Source organism: Rhea americana, unplaced genomic scaffold (assembly GCF_003343005.1).
Source record: "Rhea americana isolate MKP2758 unplaced genomic scaffold, rheAme1 scaffold_67, whole genome shotgun sequence".
NCBI lineage: Eukaryota > Metazoa > Chordata > Aves > Rheiformes > Rheidae > Rhea > Rhea americana.
The window spans coordinates 2,426,627-2,443,895 of record NW_028186834.1 but is presented as its reverse complement, the minus strand read 5'-3'; positions in this window follow the sequence as shown (position 1 = coordinate 2,443,895).

The following is a 17,269-nucleotide window of genomic DNA, read 5'->3' as shown; positions in this document are numbered from 1 at the left end:
AAAAGAAAAGAAAAAAAGAAAAAAATCCACAACTACTGTCCTAGTTGTCTTTAGCATTACACCTCATGTTTTCATAGTCTCTTTTTAACAGGGCTGGAGAATAGGTTTGCGGAGCCAATGAACTATCTGGCATCAGGGAGGGGAAGGCAGGAGGGAAACCGTTCCTTTTTCATTTTAATTGCACTCCTCAGCAAGCCGTGCTTGCTGGCACATCTGTGCTGCTACTATGATGTACAAATTCTGGACCTAATCCTGAAAAGTTCTAAAAGCTTTCAACTCCCATTATCCTTAATGAGAGAYAAATGCCCTCAGCACTCTCCTTGCATTTTTAAGGTCAAAGATTCTGCTGTGATAATCAGAAAGTTGTACCACCTGAACAGAATGGCAGGAATGGAAGGAATTAATCTTTCCAATTTTGTAGGATTTGGTTGTTCCTGGATGACATTTTCTAGAACATTGTGCCACARTTTACAAGTAACAACTACCAGCTCTGTCTTTTCCTAAACATTCTTGATAATGTACATATTTTAAAGTTTTAACTTATACTTGAGAATGTAACATTTGTCATTCATGATTCAGGAACACAGGCAAAGTTACTGAACTTATTCAGCATTTACGATGCAGTAACAGAAATCAGAATCTAGCCTGAATTTAGGCAGGTAGATATGCCCATGAATGTAGAACCTAATACAGGAATTTTCTCCTGTAGCTCATAGCAACCACATGTACTGTGTCAGGGTACAACATCCTATAGCTCTTCATCTGGGTTAACRCTCACTAAGGACAACAAACTTTCACTGCAAAAGAACTGCAAAAATTTGTCTACAATTTTTAACCAAGATTGGTTGTAGAAACCTTTTCAAAAACCTAACTCCAGCCAGGCTCTGATATTCATACAGCGCTACACGATCAMGAGTGAGTTACTGCATTTGACTGAAAAATAAGACTAAGCAAAAGGCAAACCTGCCTAACCGTCTCTAATCCCTTTTRCTCACAGCGAACTGCCTCTGCGCTTGCAAACAGACACGTGACTACACCGTGCATGAGCTGGCTGTAGGGTAACRCACTTGGCACTTTCAGAAACAACTCGTACGTGCCCTCCAGAGGTGCTCGCGTGCCAGGTTCGCACACCTGTGAACAAGCCCACCTGCTGTTGTGGCAGTATCAAGGAGATAAAGACTAYGCCATTCTTCCCCAAACTGCCCCAGATCGGTCTGCCACAAGGACCCAGAGGAGCCTGAGCACAGGCTGAGCCGAGCCGCTCACAGCGGAAGCGGGTGCCCCAGGCTGAGCCTCCGAGGCCAGCTGGAATTGAAGGTGCTCCCTGCGGAGGCACGGAGGTATAATCAGGTGGACACTGCAGCGGGGACTGTTCTAGGGCCACCTCACCCACGGGGAAGCCGTAATTGGTCCCGCTGCCAAGCTATCCAGTATTAAATTCAGCTGTCCATTAAACCAACACCTGGCCTCTCTTACACTCGTTTTGTACTTTTGGTTTACACTTAGGGAGAACTAGAATTCAACATGCTTTCTCCAAAATGCAGATAAATCAGCCTCTACACACATTAATCTAAACAAAACATACAATGAGAATATGTACACCCATTAGTGTGAAAAATCTGTTATTCACTGCATTCATTCTCTCTCAAAAAAAATTTTTTTTTCACGGTTATCTGTAAGCCCTTGCTCACTTTCTGTATGGCTGCTCCTAAAGCTACAACCATTATTTAATGCAGATAATGAGGAAGCATAATGGTGTGCAATCACATAATTACCACTGTTTYCTGATTAGCTATCATGTCTCAAAAGAAATATTACAACAGATTTTAACAAACACAAAGGCAATTTATTACACTGTTCTTGTTAGGGTGCCAGAAATTAGCACGAGAAGGAGTTTATGTAATCTTTATACCATTCTTCTATGCATTCGTCATGGCTGGAGAGCATGACTTCCACGAAGGGAGTTCCTGTTGATCAGTAAGCGCAGAACTACTTAGCAGCCAGCTAGTGAGAGCCAGAGTCGGAGGAATTATCCCAGTAGAAGGTCAAGCATTTAACATGAGTAAATGCCTGAAATCTCTGCAGATGCTTGGCAGAATAACCCCAAGTCCTAGTTTTACTTAAGAGAAAGGATTATTGTTCCTATAGTTTATATGCTGTGCTGCTTTGGGCACGTCAAGAAGTGGATTTACCATATCCCTTATAGCCCAGCTTTATACACTATAAATGGGCCACCAAGGACCTCTCCCCAAATAGTTAATACCTAAGGCTCCACCTAGTTAAAGGTTTGAATCAAAGGTATTTGTCAAAGAAGACAAATACATCACATGTATCAACACATACTGGTGCCTCAAAACACCCAGTGCGGAGGTCTTTAAAGAAAACTGATTGTTACAATGAAGTAGCACTTTACTAATACAGAAAAAAATTCCAGCTTGGATGGTCATTTTTGGGCAGCATACTCCCTGCACCAGGGAAAAACGAGCCTCCTAGGCAAATCCACTGTCCTCTGAGAAATCTACTGACCAACCAAGAGACCAAAAATAACATTCAGGAGATGCACTATCCTGGAAAGCTCAGCACAGGGCAATGGCTGTCCAGGAAGAACAGTCTTGATGTGTAAAAGCCCTGAGAATCAGCTTGCCCAATCATCAGAAATACTATTTTTGTATTACCAAGAGAACAAGACAGAAATGTATCAGCTTTCTTTGACCAACGAACTTGTTGATCTCTCTCAGATAATGTCTTTCTAGCAGAGACACCTGTGACCAGCATTCAGTTCTTTGCTGTTCCATTTAGCCTGGTCAACTTGTGAATAACCATGTTGCAAACTCACTCCCCATTTTTGGTGTTTTGCTGACACTGCACTCACACATGCATGCTGCTGCATCTTYGGGGCCACATCTTACAGCCCTCTGTGCTGCAGCAGACTTTCCCAGAGTAGGCCTGGGAACTAAAGCAGCAGCTAAAGAACTACCGAGTTCACCTGTGCTGAGCCTATAGGCGCAGAAGGTAGAGGCACTCAGCATTTAAGCCTSTGTCATGAACTACAGCCCAGAAGAAAGCAGGTCCCAGATGTCTGCCTAYGGTCCCATTAGTTTTGCACTGAACTCAGGGAAGAAAGGTTTGTATGTGCCTGGAAGAAAGTCTTGGGGGAAGACCTAAGTGGGATCTTTTTCTATATGGTACTCCCTCACTCTTCATACAGCCAACAAGCCTGAGGCATCAGCATGATCTTAAAATGCAGTAATTTTAGTACTCAATACAAGAATGTTCATTACTTCAGATGGCTCTAAAACTATGCCCTGAAGAAATGACATGATTAACATAGAAAAGCACTGTCTATGATCCATGAAGGAAGCTTCTTGGATTATACCTTCTTCATTTCTAGTACTAACAAAGTATGATTGATGTCTATTGCTTTTGCAGATAAAAATATAACATTCTACTCCTTAGATAAGCATCCAAGATACTTTCAGACAGTTTGAAACTGTGCAGTTACATTTCAACAAAGCTTTGCCAACATATGCCAGCTGGGGACTAGCACATAGTAAATCTTTTCATAACTGGAAATGGGTTGTATTTATTTTTCTCTCTTTCAAATTAGTATAGATTTAGCAGTTATGACAGGTGACAAAAATAACAGCTCTGGAAAATAACATCTTTTCATTTATATTCAGAATAGATATAATGTAGCCGGAGAACAAGCCTCTCCACCCTCTGCTTAACATACCTTAACAGTGACAGACAGCAAAGCCCCAGCGAGGCAGTAACACACACTCTCCCAACAGTCTGCTTGTCTTTCCGAGGTGTTAACAAGAGGACAGGGTTTGTGATGAGGACACTGAACTTTTAGGTACTGGAATGAGGCCAAAGTCACACAATGATCACACTCAAACACTTTGTTTCCTACCCGGACAGTTTGGCTTGACAGCTGTGCTTCAGAACTGAAGCAGAACGACCAGACTGGTGTTATCCCTCCGGAGCGAAAGGGAAATGAAAACAGCACCACTAGCATAGGTCAGCACACACCTATAAGGAAGTAAAAAGTTTTATCCATGCAAGTGTTGGTTAGAATGAACAGGTGATCTGAAGGTGAAAGATTTCATGTCTCATTACTGATCTCTGGAGTGATTCAGCTTCTTGAGAACCTAATTTAAAAAACATCTCCCTCCTTATCATGCAGTTGAGTCTGCAATTACAGAGCTGCATTCGTTATCACAACCCTGATACCAACACCACGTCTATATGCTTGTTTTTGTTGTGTTTTTAGAAGGAAAAGGGTAGAAAAAGCCTTAAATACAGCATAAATTGCCTGGTCCTTCTCAGAATTGGAAGAAAAACACCCCAGCTGATGTATATTCAATAGAGCAAAGAATGTTCAGTTCTGTAAAAGCACTATGTTTGCCTTCCCAGCCAGAAATCCTAGGTCTGTACTAAGTTTTTTTGAGTCTTTCTTGTCTTTTCAAATAAAGTGTTAAAATCATCACAGCAGTACTAGCAGAAAACCCCACCTTTGAAAAGGATGAGAAAATTCTGCCTCATGATTAAAATTGAGCCATGAAAATGGTTTCATTACCACACCCTTATCTCTCCCTCTTATGGTATTCAGCCTGGTCATGACTCTGAGTGATGAAATGAAAAAATAATTCCAAAATTCTCTTATGAGCTGATGTTTCAAACTTCAGCACTTGGGAAATAGAAATCTATAGCGACATCTGCATTTATGCAACTCGAAACTTAGCCAAACATTTTTGGTTTCAGCCACAGCGTATTTCATAGCAATGCTGCAGCGCAGCCTGCCAGGCTAACGCTCAGTACACTCAGGTATTTGCTTAGATTGGTCAGCAGTTTGTTAGCACTAATGTATGCACTGTACATTCACACCCACTGGATTAGGTTGTTATTTAGCTAAGCAAGCTGCATTTTTGCAGAGAAGGAATGTGCCATGTGCTAGCATTAATGAGTTAATTAAATTAGAAAAATTCCAATGCAAGAACCTAAAATGCTTAGATGAGTAGAATACTATGGGAATTACAAGGCAGCAAACGCAGCATTACTGAATCATCCTGCCTACATCTCTAAGATATTCTGARTGGCTTTGGAAAGTTATATTAAAACAAAATATTTCAAGTCAGTCAGAAACTATTCAGATAGAAAAGGACTCATTACCAGTCCTGTGTTTTAATTTTCCATTGGGACAGCTCTATTTGATATGCTCCGTGCTTCTTACAATCTTTAAAACCCTTCCAAAGGATATGGCAACAGTAACGGTAGCATACAAACCCAAGCATTTCCTGCAAGCTGCTCTGTGATCCAGAACACTCCCTACTCCAGCGGTCCTCTAACTCTGATTGCAGATTGTCCCCTGGTTATCCGTAATGCCAAGATATGGCATCCCCAGGGAAGCAGGGGAAGGGTGGCTGTGAGACAAGGAACCATCTCATCTTTGTGTGATGCTGATGCATAGCAGTTTACCAGGAAAGCTGGAAGTGGACAGATCTGAGAGTCAAACAACATGGGTCCCTTCTGTCCTCCCCCAAGGCCCTTGACGGGGAATCAGTAGAGCGTATGCAAAGGTTTAATACCGTTTTTGACTGGTGATCTCTTTCCAGCAAGGAACAAACTCTTAGYGCAATGTGCAAGAAACAAGGCAATTAAAATTAACCATATCAGCTATTAAATGACACCCTGTATAAACCACATTTTCCATATAACTTTATACTTTCTTCATGCAGACACACTTCCATTCATTCTCCCAACAAAACAATCAGTAAATCTTTATATAGCATTGCTCCTAGGATTTAAACAAGTTAAGATTAAGRGATTAAATTCAGCAAATCTATYAGTATGTTAAAATAATATAAATCAGAAAATAAAGAATAYGGCACTAAAGATCTTATTACTACAACAGCTGTCAAGATGAAATGCAAGGAAGCAGTTCAAAGACTTATATCTTGGTATCTCATGAGGTTAATTAAATGGATGCATGTATTCATTTAAGAGGATAAGGTGAGTTGTGGTAACATAAAATGAGAGGGCACAAGACTACATTCTTTCAGCAGTAACAAGAATGGGTTGAACTGAAATCATTTCCATATTCTATAATAAGCACGATTCATCTGATGCCATTTTCAGCTCTCATTTTCTTTCTAGCAAAAAAAAACATATGAACATTTATAGACTAACTTAATCAAAACTTTAACCTTTTCAGCATTCTGTATTTTGATTAGCTGTCCATTTTTATCATGGGGTTCCAAGGGCCATGCTGCAGGGAGAAAAAGAATAGCCACTAAAGYACACCAACAAATGCTGAAAAGGTCAAAGGATTACTCTTCCCTGTTTGCTTCTAAGGAACATATGAAGCATTCACATCATGCAATAAAATTATTGAGACAAAAATGAGGAAAGATAAGCAGACAGAAAGCATGAATCTGTTGTCAAGACAGTAAATGGCAAGCACAGAAAGAAGGATATATTACAGTGTTATCATCAATAAGAAGACAGTTTTTGATAGTGATGTTTATGTATTCTCACTTTCATTTCCTGCACTGAAATCAAACCCTTGCGAATGCTGTGAGACCTATACCCCATAAAGAGATATTTAAGCCAGAATGAAGCTTTTCATGCTGAGAACAGCAGCAGACCCAAAGCTTCCATTTCCTGGGTGACTGCTCTAATCACTCATTATTATATACTATGTTTTACTATAGACTATGCTAAATTGTACAATACAGATTATTGTATGATAAAGATGGATAGGTGGATTCCCTCAACCATTTAGCCTCTCCTAGCAATGTTTTGTGATTTAGACTGCTAATCTGCAAAAGGCATGCCCTGAACAGCATCAGACAATCTCTGGGGATGTCAACATAGAYTTGTCTCACTTGTGAACCACAGCTGAGGGTTCAGGTGTCAGGAACAGGCAGTTCCAGACACCTGGAGAAGCAGAACTCCAGGATCTGAGGAAATCKGACTTGCTACCATTCAGACACCTAAAGGGTTACATGGAGATTTTGAAGTTCAAAATCAAATGTCCCATAAGATGTCTCAGGCATTTTGTGGTTTAAGGCCGATAAGATATGAAATGCTAGRCACAACTTCTCTAACTTAGCACATCATTATTAGATCTAGCTTTCTCTTATGGTAAAATACTGATTTTATCAAAATGTTAATGTTTTATCAAAATGTTAAAAACTAAAGAGAAGGTCTTAGCATGCAATATTTTAATGTAAATACATAATGGAATAGCATGGGAAAAATTATAACTCAGCATTTGAACTATATTTGTTTAAATGAGTTTCAATACTAAGTTTCAAATCATATATCAAATTTCCTGGACATATAAACAAGCACTTTTCCATAATTGCAATGTTTCTAAATAAAYCCATTTCTAACAGAAATGAGCTACCTAAGCAGCCCCTGGATAAAACCAGAAAAAACAGATAAAAACAGAAACATTGTGGGGAAAAAAAAAAAGAAAGAAAAAAAAGAAAAGCTTTCTTGTCACAATTTGTCTAACACAATCAGTGACGTGGACTGACGGGATCAACACTGATTACACAGTCCACATTCCAGTCACATTCTTATTCTCCAAGTATCATGTCTGGCTGGCAGCAGAGCACCAAACAGGAATCTCATTAGGTTTCACACACTGAATTCAAAATCTTCACCAAAATCAGTCACACCTGGCTCAAGAAGCCAATAAAGATAATGTTAATAGGTGTTCATATAATATTTTGCAAAGTTCAGATAAATGCTTTCAATTAAATCCAAAGTCTGAATTGTTTTAACATACAACTTAAGTGGAAAGAAGAATTTAAACTATACAATTGAGATTCCTGCGTACTGAGTTTGATTCGCTATTTCCTTCGYGCGTCTCTCTCACTGGTGTAAATCAAGGCACTGCTCAAGACAGTCTACAGCCRAATAGTTTCAAACCGACAAGTAAGATCTGCATCAAGATCTCTATCGCGAGCAAACCTCCATGGACTAACAGYTCAATTTTTGAAACTAGACCTAGTGCACTAGAACTAGGTGCTTGTGAAATGAGCCTGAAGACCTTTTTTCTCTGAGACAGACGCACCACTTCAGCCTACCCACATGTTCTATTTGTAGCCCAGAGAGACCCCTAAAAATCATTAATTCTTTGTGTGTGTTCAGCACTTTCCAACAGTATTGCTAAAAAGGATGACAGCTGCCATGGTCACAAGGTGGCTCAGGGATGGGAATACAAGCCCGTCAAAAAGAATAAAAAGTAAACATGTTCAGCAGCTTTTTGTTGTTACTGCCCCTCTCATTTTGCATTTTGTCTAATCTTTTGCTATTAACATTGTCTAATAGTACATTTTGGTGAATGAAAGCAGTTTTGTCACATGAAGTGTCCCAAACGAATGTTACTTGGTTTGGCTCTCCCAGCAGCAGAGCTGAAGGCAATGAAAGGCCATTTATTTACTGAGGAATTCCAACTCATGAACATGAGAAAAAATTACAATCATCTCAACTTAGTGACAATGTTTGGACCTCTGTTTTCACTCTACACAGCCCTGGACCACATTGTAAAATGTTCGTGTGGCTTAAAGGAAAACTGTCAATATAAAACAAGTACTGTAAAAACATTTTCCTGGTTACTAGCAGCATCTTCAGCAGCCACCTGTGCATGTCCTCCTCAGATAAGCAAGTTCACCTGCATCAGAGGGAATTTTTCAAAGTCTAAACTGCAGAACTGTTTCTAACRAATCTTGGGCCTTGTGGGTTGTTATACAGTGTCTCACATTTCACCTTGCTGTTCAGACACTCCCAAAGGGCCAGGACCTAACTTTACATTAAAGGCAATAATTTCACAATGAAGGTATTCATTCAAGAACAGCCCAGAAAAGAAGCTGAATGAAGCTCATAATCCCTTTTTGTCATATGAAAAATATGGGAGGATAAAGTACAATGAAATATGCATGATCCCTCCATGATCTGGGAAAAGGATAATAGAGAAAGAGCTTGTTTTGTATATCTACATATGCTGAAAATATCCCCTCTACACCACCACAGCTAAAGTCAAACCTGAGTAAGAACAGGAGGGGAAAGACATCTCTTCCAGTGACTGCAAAACCAAAGTTGAGCCCCTGGCTTCAAAGAGYGGACTGTGGCCTGGGAATGAAACAAGAACACACAGCCTCATGAGGCCGAGCAGCTCCAGCTGCTTCCAGCAGAGGACACTATATAGATTTTATTAGAAAAATTCTTCAGCTATTTCTCATTTTTCTGCCCTAAATATCTTTGCTGAATCCTGTAAATTTGTCATCAGGCCAGTTAGAACTACCCGAGCAGTCACCTCTGTTTACTCTGCATCACATCTGTCTTCTGTGAAATGTGAAAGAGCGGTGGCAGCAGAGCAGAGCTTAGAGGTGCCAGAACTAATCAGAAATSCACAAGCTCTGGTCCCTTGCTATTGTAACTTTGGGCACTAAAATCCTTCATGTGGTTCCCTGACTGTTCAGCCTGTGCAGAAGTCAGAACAAGCCTACTCTAATTTCAGCCAAGCCAACATCATCCAAGGATCAGACTCAGAGGAGTTCAGCTCCGGCATTCCCCAACACACTTCAGTGACGTTTCTTCTCTCCTTAATGCTTGCAATAGTAATAGATAGAATTAGAAAGACAACAGACTATGACTCAGCTCTACCACCTCCGGTTTTGTAGTGGGAAGTACTCCCCAAATATCAGTGGACATACATAAGAAAAAAACTCAGAGAGATTTCTCTGGCCAATTCAAATCCAATTCATTCTCCTCGGATTGTGTACRACTGTGTAATATCAAAACTGTTAAATTAAAAGGAACAGAGATACAGCGACTAAACTCCATCTTCGGCTTACGGCCAAGAAAACTAAGTGAAAACATAAAAACGAGTGATATTCTGTCCTCATTCACACATCGTCATGCCCACGTAGAYGGTGACAGAACCCCGCACAATACTGGCCTGCTGAACWGTCCTTCACCTTTTTTGCTCTGCARTTCCAGAGGGATCTCATYTCAAACGCTGAATTTTCTGTTCTAGGCCAAAAGGATATAGACAAACTTGACGGAATTCAAACAACAGCTGTAAAGATGATTATAGTGTTGACTTGGTGCGGAAAGATTAACAAACCTGYTTACTGTAGTTTCAAACAATGACAGGAGGAGGCTAAGACGGGAAGGAACGAACATCTACGCGAGTCTGAGGGATGTACACTAACATTAGAGACAGTGAGGAATTGGTTAAGGTATTGACAATAGGCTGAAAAGAAAACAAGAGGGGGGAATGATGTTGAGTATCTGAAGAAATTACTTACAGTGAAATCCAATACAGACTGACTCCTACAGAACCATGCAACCCTTGTCATATAAGAAAGGAGGCTAGATAAAGTTCAATAAAACACACTGCAAGTGATGCTGCCAGGGCTGAGTGATCTGAAGACTCTGATGGGGAAAAAGCAAAAGAACCATCTTGTCTTTTCTTCTCAGTGTCTCTCCTTATACGTTGCAGTGGTTGATCCACATTAGGGACTATTGGACTGAGAGGCTTTTGCCTTGGCGGGGGGAGGCACGACGTCCTTCCCTCCATGCAGTCAGCTGCCTACGGTGGCTTACTTCAGTTTCTCAATGCGAAGACTGGYTGTCAAACACTGACTTCCAAATTTTCCTTCTGCTAGAAACATCATAAAAATGTAAATTAAAAAAGTTTGTGAATCTCCCATTTAAAAGGTTCACAACTCTCCTATATTTTATGTCATCCTATCAATCTTTGACTCATCTGCACTCAGCTCTACCATGTGAAATGTGAGAGAATATATAGTCTGCCATCACAGATAACACTGGGATTATGGATATAGTAATATACAGAAAATATTAGAAAGAAAGGAGGCAAAATAGTAAAATTCTCTCATACCTCTCTCGCTCAAGTGTCTCCCTGTTCAGAATGCAAACTAAAAATCACTAAACTACCAAAAGTGACACACACACACAAAATTTGACATCTCAGAAGTTCCTCTTTCATAAAATTTGAAAAATATTTTTGTACGTAGYAGCAACTGTTAGGTTGTTGCAGGATTTTTCCATTTTTTCTTMCAAAACCCATGCTAATAACTCAAACATGATTCTTTTCCCACRGTTATTTTTTGGAAGTAACACTRTATGGGCCTCGATAAAGCTTCTAAGATGGCAATTTATGCACCTTCAGGACTTCTTGGAATAACTGAAGTTAATCAATATGGCTGTTTGGCCAATAATTTTGACTGATAAAAAAAAACATAATAGTTTTAGCAGGGGAAAGGGGAGAGAATTAACAAACTTCAGTATATTTKAAATGATGCATTTTGAATTTTCAAGTGCATTTTGACAGTAAATGTAACCTTTTTAAGAACGTTGTTCAGCAAGAGGTTTTTTTGAAGARGATACAGTTCAGGACCTAGGCAAGGAGGAAAGAAAGAGCACTTGGCTCATTTCAGGTAGACTCTAATCGTTAACCCATATTTTGAGTTGGATCCCTGTTTTAGTTTCTCCAATCTCCTGTGAAGATAGTAATATATAGTATTTTTATGTATGTCATTTATAGAGTAATTCCTCTTTGRCAATGACTTTACTACTGAAATGTTCTATTAGTGCTGCTGCTCTACTATTACTGTGTTTATCTACACTGTGTGTATGTCACTATTTGCCCAAACAGGAGAATCRTATTTCCTCCAAATTCCACACAGTGCAGCAACAGAAATTCCATTCTCATTCATCCTGTTCCGTGAAAATTAATCTGATTGTACAAATACAGCTACAACAGAATTTAACTCAAAACAATGAGCAGAGAGGAGTCTGTCACCAACCAACCRAAAGCCCCTACCTAGCCAAGCGAGCCAGATAGCCTAAGGTCCCTCTACTGAGAAAAACAGGCTCCCTTAGAGGGCAAAACAGGAGCCRTTAAAGCAGCATGTTTCAAAAAAATTTGTAATAGGCCCGTTTTTTTCTGTAATAGTCAGAGCCTGAAGCAGGATGCTGCAGCCCTTAGTGCTGTTCACCTCCRTTTTTCTCTGCCAGCTCACAGTGATGCCACATGTAGCTACCAGAGAGAACAAAACTTGTAACCGGGGCCTGAGAAAGAAGAAGAAAGACAGGAGAAAGCCAGGTGGAATCTTCACGGTCCCACAGATATGTCCTAAGCCCACACGAAAGTGGGGACTTTTCTTGCTTGTTGGATGAAGACCCTTTGAGTTGGGTCACCCCTGGGTGAGCCAACCCCTCTCAGCTGACTGTAAGGGGAGCTAAGGGAATCTAGCCTCCTGGCGTTGCTGGTTAAGCTAGATACTTAGAGGGGTCACAAGCACACTCCTCAGTTACAAGTTCTTGACCTATGCAGCTAAGTTCTGAATCCCCCTGTACTGCACACTACAAACCTGGAGTGCAGGTACAGAGGAGTAAGAGTAAAGAAAAACTTACTTCCACAACACACACTAGYGAGTGGGTGAAAGCAGGACTTGCATGCTTTACCAGTGAGACAGAACTCATCAGTAAAATTAGCTCCCTGCTAAGAGCAAGGAAAACACTGAAGAGGATCCGCTGTCACGCTGCCTATGGCTGTGCCTGGGTATCTTATGAGCTATTTCTTTCTCAAGGCTGTGCCTAGAACCATAATCTAGCCTATAAATTCTTATCAATCTTTGTTTAAAGCTTTTTCCTCGTGACAGAAGATTTTTACAGTAATCAAGAAGAAAAGCAATTTACTTGATTAAGGACTGGTAAATATAAATGACAGACATGGTTTCCTATGAACATCATGATACATTCCCAATCAATAACACTATGACAGAATTGGGGCTTAAGGGAGGGAAATTATAAGTTTTCGTAAAGGCATATAATTAAACATCAGACAACTCTGAAGATTCTCAAGCAGAGAGAAATGGAGAATGGCCAGCCTGAGACCTTTTGATTTGCTCTACTGGTGCCTGATTTTTCCATTCATTTGGTGATGTCTTGCATTTACTTGTGCAATTTTAACATAAAGGTGAAGAAGATCTTAGTCTCAAATACTGGGGCTAGCAGCCCAGTCAGTCATTAATTTAGAAGTGTTTCACACTTCTAGAAATAAGAACCTAGGACTTTTAGCATCATCTTAATATTGGGATTGGATAATCAATTTTTGTTAATTGGGATTTTAGCTTTTGACTTCTGGATCCTGTTCAGACTCAGACAAGTTGGTATYAATTAAAAGTCATTTCCATCAGTTGGCTGCTCAGAGACCTCTATGAAATGTTGCAAGTTGGTAGTGGACAGGTGTCTATATAATTAAAATACACTTTGCAAGCACAGTTGGCACCCTGGAATTCTCTTATTATGAACTAATCTACTCTTCCCAGCTCATAAAGTATTCAGGAGCGCTGAGATGTCATTTAAAAACAAGGAGGATATAGTGCTCTCTGTTAATCCCATAAACAAAGTACCACTGTTTCTATAGCTGTTTTGAATCCCCAGACAAGTGCTTTTGTGTACTGCACAGATTATTATACAGGCCAATAAAAACATGAATTATACGTAAAAAGATCACCTTTAAAACCTGATGAAAACCTATAGCCCTGCAAAATTTGACAGCAAGCAGGATTTACAGTGCTCACTATAAAAAAGGAAAGTTCCACACAGTATCAGCAAAGCAGAATAGAATCACACAGGATGTCCTATATATCCATGAATCTGCATTAAGTCGATGTTCCACAATAAGCACATAGGACTGGAGTAATGATTCTAACTTTTGTAGCCAAAAATACACAAAAGGACTTGACTGGAGAAGATATACCCATTCTCCATGGAAGCTGGCTTCTCTGACTAGAATCAAGGCAATAGCTTTATGTTTTAGTAGGATTAGGGGAAGGGGTAGGGAGAAAAGCACAGTATTTAACGGCCTTTGAATAACCAGGCCCATAAATCAAAGCCTCAAGGCTTTAACTTGTTCTTTAAAAGTAGAGATTCAAACAGAGATTTTGTCAGAAAAAGTGCGACAAGATGATCTCCATCTTCTTAGCTTTCTTCATACACTAACTGTGAACTAAACAGAGCAGAATACTTTGGGCTGAAGCTATATGCCAGATGCAACCACACAGTATTGTGGGATGCTTGCAGACTATCATGGAAATCTTTGTGGACTCACCAGTGACTCACATCTGTGTAAATGAAAGAAAGAAGGAGTATCTTATATGGAATATAACATATACATATAAACAATAGGGATGGATGGTTACGTACATGTAAATCCCCAGTAGTGAACACGTGTCCAAGATGTTTCACCTCTCTAAAGACAAYACATGGCTCGGTCTGACCTAGTTCAAGATGTTAAAGGATTTATAACAAGATAAAACACCAGTTGCTAACCTTGGCACTGTTACACAGTACAGAAAAGACTACAGACCCATCTGAGAAAGGAGCCCTCCTATCTGTGAGAGAACACAACAGRGAAGAGATCAGTTAACTCAAGGATTGAGTGAACTTAATTTTGTCAGAAAAGGCGGGGGGGGAGGGAAGCTATCAAAAAAACCCCATGAAGTGTTCTAATGGTCCTGTTAGGGACCTACTAAGTCTTACTAGAAAATTCTTACTAGGAATTTTCTCCTGTTAGGAGATACCTCCTTAAATTCATTTCCTCAACCACTAATTTCCTTTGCAAGTGCTAACTGACATAGAGACAAACATACTGCTAAAGTAATCTCATTATTTACCATCCTTTCCCCAATTTATATATAAATATGGATATATATTCAGCTCTAACTRAACCACAAAATCAAAAAGTTAAAAAACTATGAAGACAGCCATTAACAAATGGCATGAGACTTATCCAGAAAGGCCTCACAAATCAGCAATGAGGGAGAAGAGAAATCAAATCATGCAGAAACTATTTAATCAATGAGTAAAGACAATTATAACATCTGTTAATCTTTTGTGTAGGTTATAATTAGATGCAACGGAGGAGTAGCCTTTAAGGGGGGAGGTAGGGAATCCTATAACATCTGCTGGAAGGGCAAAGACTGTGCAATAAATGACTTTAAATGCAATCAGTAAAATGAGAGCTGTGCAGAGTTCACAAAAGGCCTGTATAAAAGATTGAGGATAACAAAATATTTTGCCAAAGGTCAACTCCTGCAGTACCATAGGCTGAATAATGACTGCTGGTTTAGAGGCCACATCAAAAACAGACGTGATTGTACCTCTGAAAAACAATTCTTTTCTCATTTGTGTCATTATAGCAAAAGCACATGCTGTTGCTGTATATCATGTCAGCTTAATGACTTATTAGAGCTGTATCTATCAACCTCGAACAGTTCAGAATAAACAGGTAGGTATGATGTATTTTAAAGACCAAAATTCAGTCTAATTAGACTGATATAGCACTGTGGTGTGCTGTAAAAGCAATGTGATTCTTACTTTAAATAATTAATCATTCAGTAGCTTCTTTAAAAATCCAATTATTTACCCATTTTGCCCTTGAAAACAACCATATGCTATAAACTGTTACTCACTGAAAATGTGAGTTCAAAAGCGATTTATCCAGTTTAACATGGCCCTCTACTGGCAAAATAACCCCCCATTTTGTCAGATCCAGTGAGCTGAGTAGCTGGAAAGATCATACCTTTTACAGCAAATGTATCCCATATCTTAGAGAACAGCCGTACAGATCAGAGAGTTAGGAATTTGCATAAATTAAGCCATTTACTTAATCTCATCTCTGAAGTTCTCACTCCAGGAGCACTATGCTTCCTTTTGCTCAGCAGATGCGGCTCCGGCCATYGCTCGTGCTCTGAAGAACAACACTAAGTGCTGATGCGTGGTGGAGCAAGTCCTTTCAGAAGCAGACGCAGCCCTCTCACTCAGGTGCCAAGTTGTGCTGTACTCCTCGAGCAGCGCCACGGGTTCCAGATAGGATCAACACACACAAGCGATTTCAGTCTGTGCAGTTAGGTAATACTTAATACAGTCGAAGTAAGCACAATACAGCCTAGCTGCAAAAAGAGTCACGTTCAAAACAAAAATGCTAATTACCATCAAAAAGCAACTCCACTACAAAAGAGTCTTTGCATCTCTCTTTTCTCCATCATTACAGAAAATCCACAGCAGTGATTCAACACAGCTACAATCAAAGTAAAGAGACAACAAAATTTGCCTCTGTTGTTGCACACAGTAATTAACTCCTCTTATTTGTATTACGTCTCAGTAACAAAGAAACAAAAGGATATGGTAAACTGTTGAATTTAACAATTTAGATAAGGATGAATTATAATAATCAATTAGCACTCTCAAAGAAAATAAGCTGTGGCACAGATTTGGTTCTGCACAGACCTATTGTGCGTGTGCACTATCCAAGGCTAGTTGGGCTCTGGAAAACAAACAGTGCCCTTCTGCGGAAAGCTTATCAAACACGCAGTTTAACAGCAGCATTTGTTCTCGCTGTGTGTCAATACTACTAGACTATTTTTCAGCAACATAATTTTTATCCACTGTTTTATTATTGAACCTGCTTTTCAGAGCCTCCCGCACTCACAGCCTACAGACAACGCGAGTGGCAGTTTTCGGAGCCGCTGCTGCAGTGCAAACCACATTCACGTGATTCACCCGAATGCCCATCAACGCAATCATAAAAGATATCCAAGTATCTTTCAGATAATAGCTACTTAATTTTTCATCCACAAAACACCTTTTATGGAACCATCCAGAAATACCTAATGCAATTGCGGTTTYGGTATGCTATGGCAAGGGTATCATTACACAAGAACACAAAAGAGCATTATGAGTATTAATGGTTCATATTCTGTTTCTGCTCTATGGTTATGTTATCTTAGTAATAAAAATGCATTTTAGATGACATAACTTCCAAAGGTCGATTAGCAGCTTTGGTATGGATTTTACTCAAGTGTAAGCCCAATTCTGCCAGGAGCTGAGCACGTGCAGAACTCAACCAGAGCATCTCGCCACATTTGGCCCAGGATGAGCTGTGCTAAGCTCTTTAGCCAACTGTGCTTCCCTTTGGCACTATTGTTCAGTGGTTTTTATCCCTACGTCACTCCCACTTGTCAGACGATGACAGGCTCGAGTCTGCACTGATTCTGTTTCTTTTCAGATTGCCAGAAAGCCCGGAGAATTGACAGTCTGCTGGCAATTGTCCCCCGCAGCGCCGCAGGAGAACATTACCACATTGTGTGTGGTATCCTTGGGCCGACTCCTCCGGCCTGCAGCTTCTGCACAGGGAAAATGCAGCCAGGGCATCGAT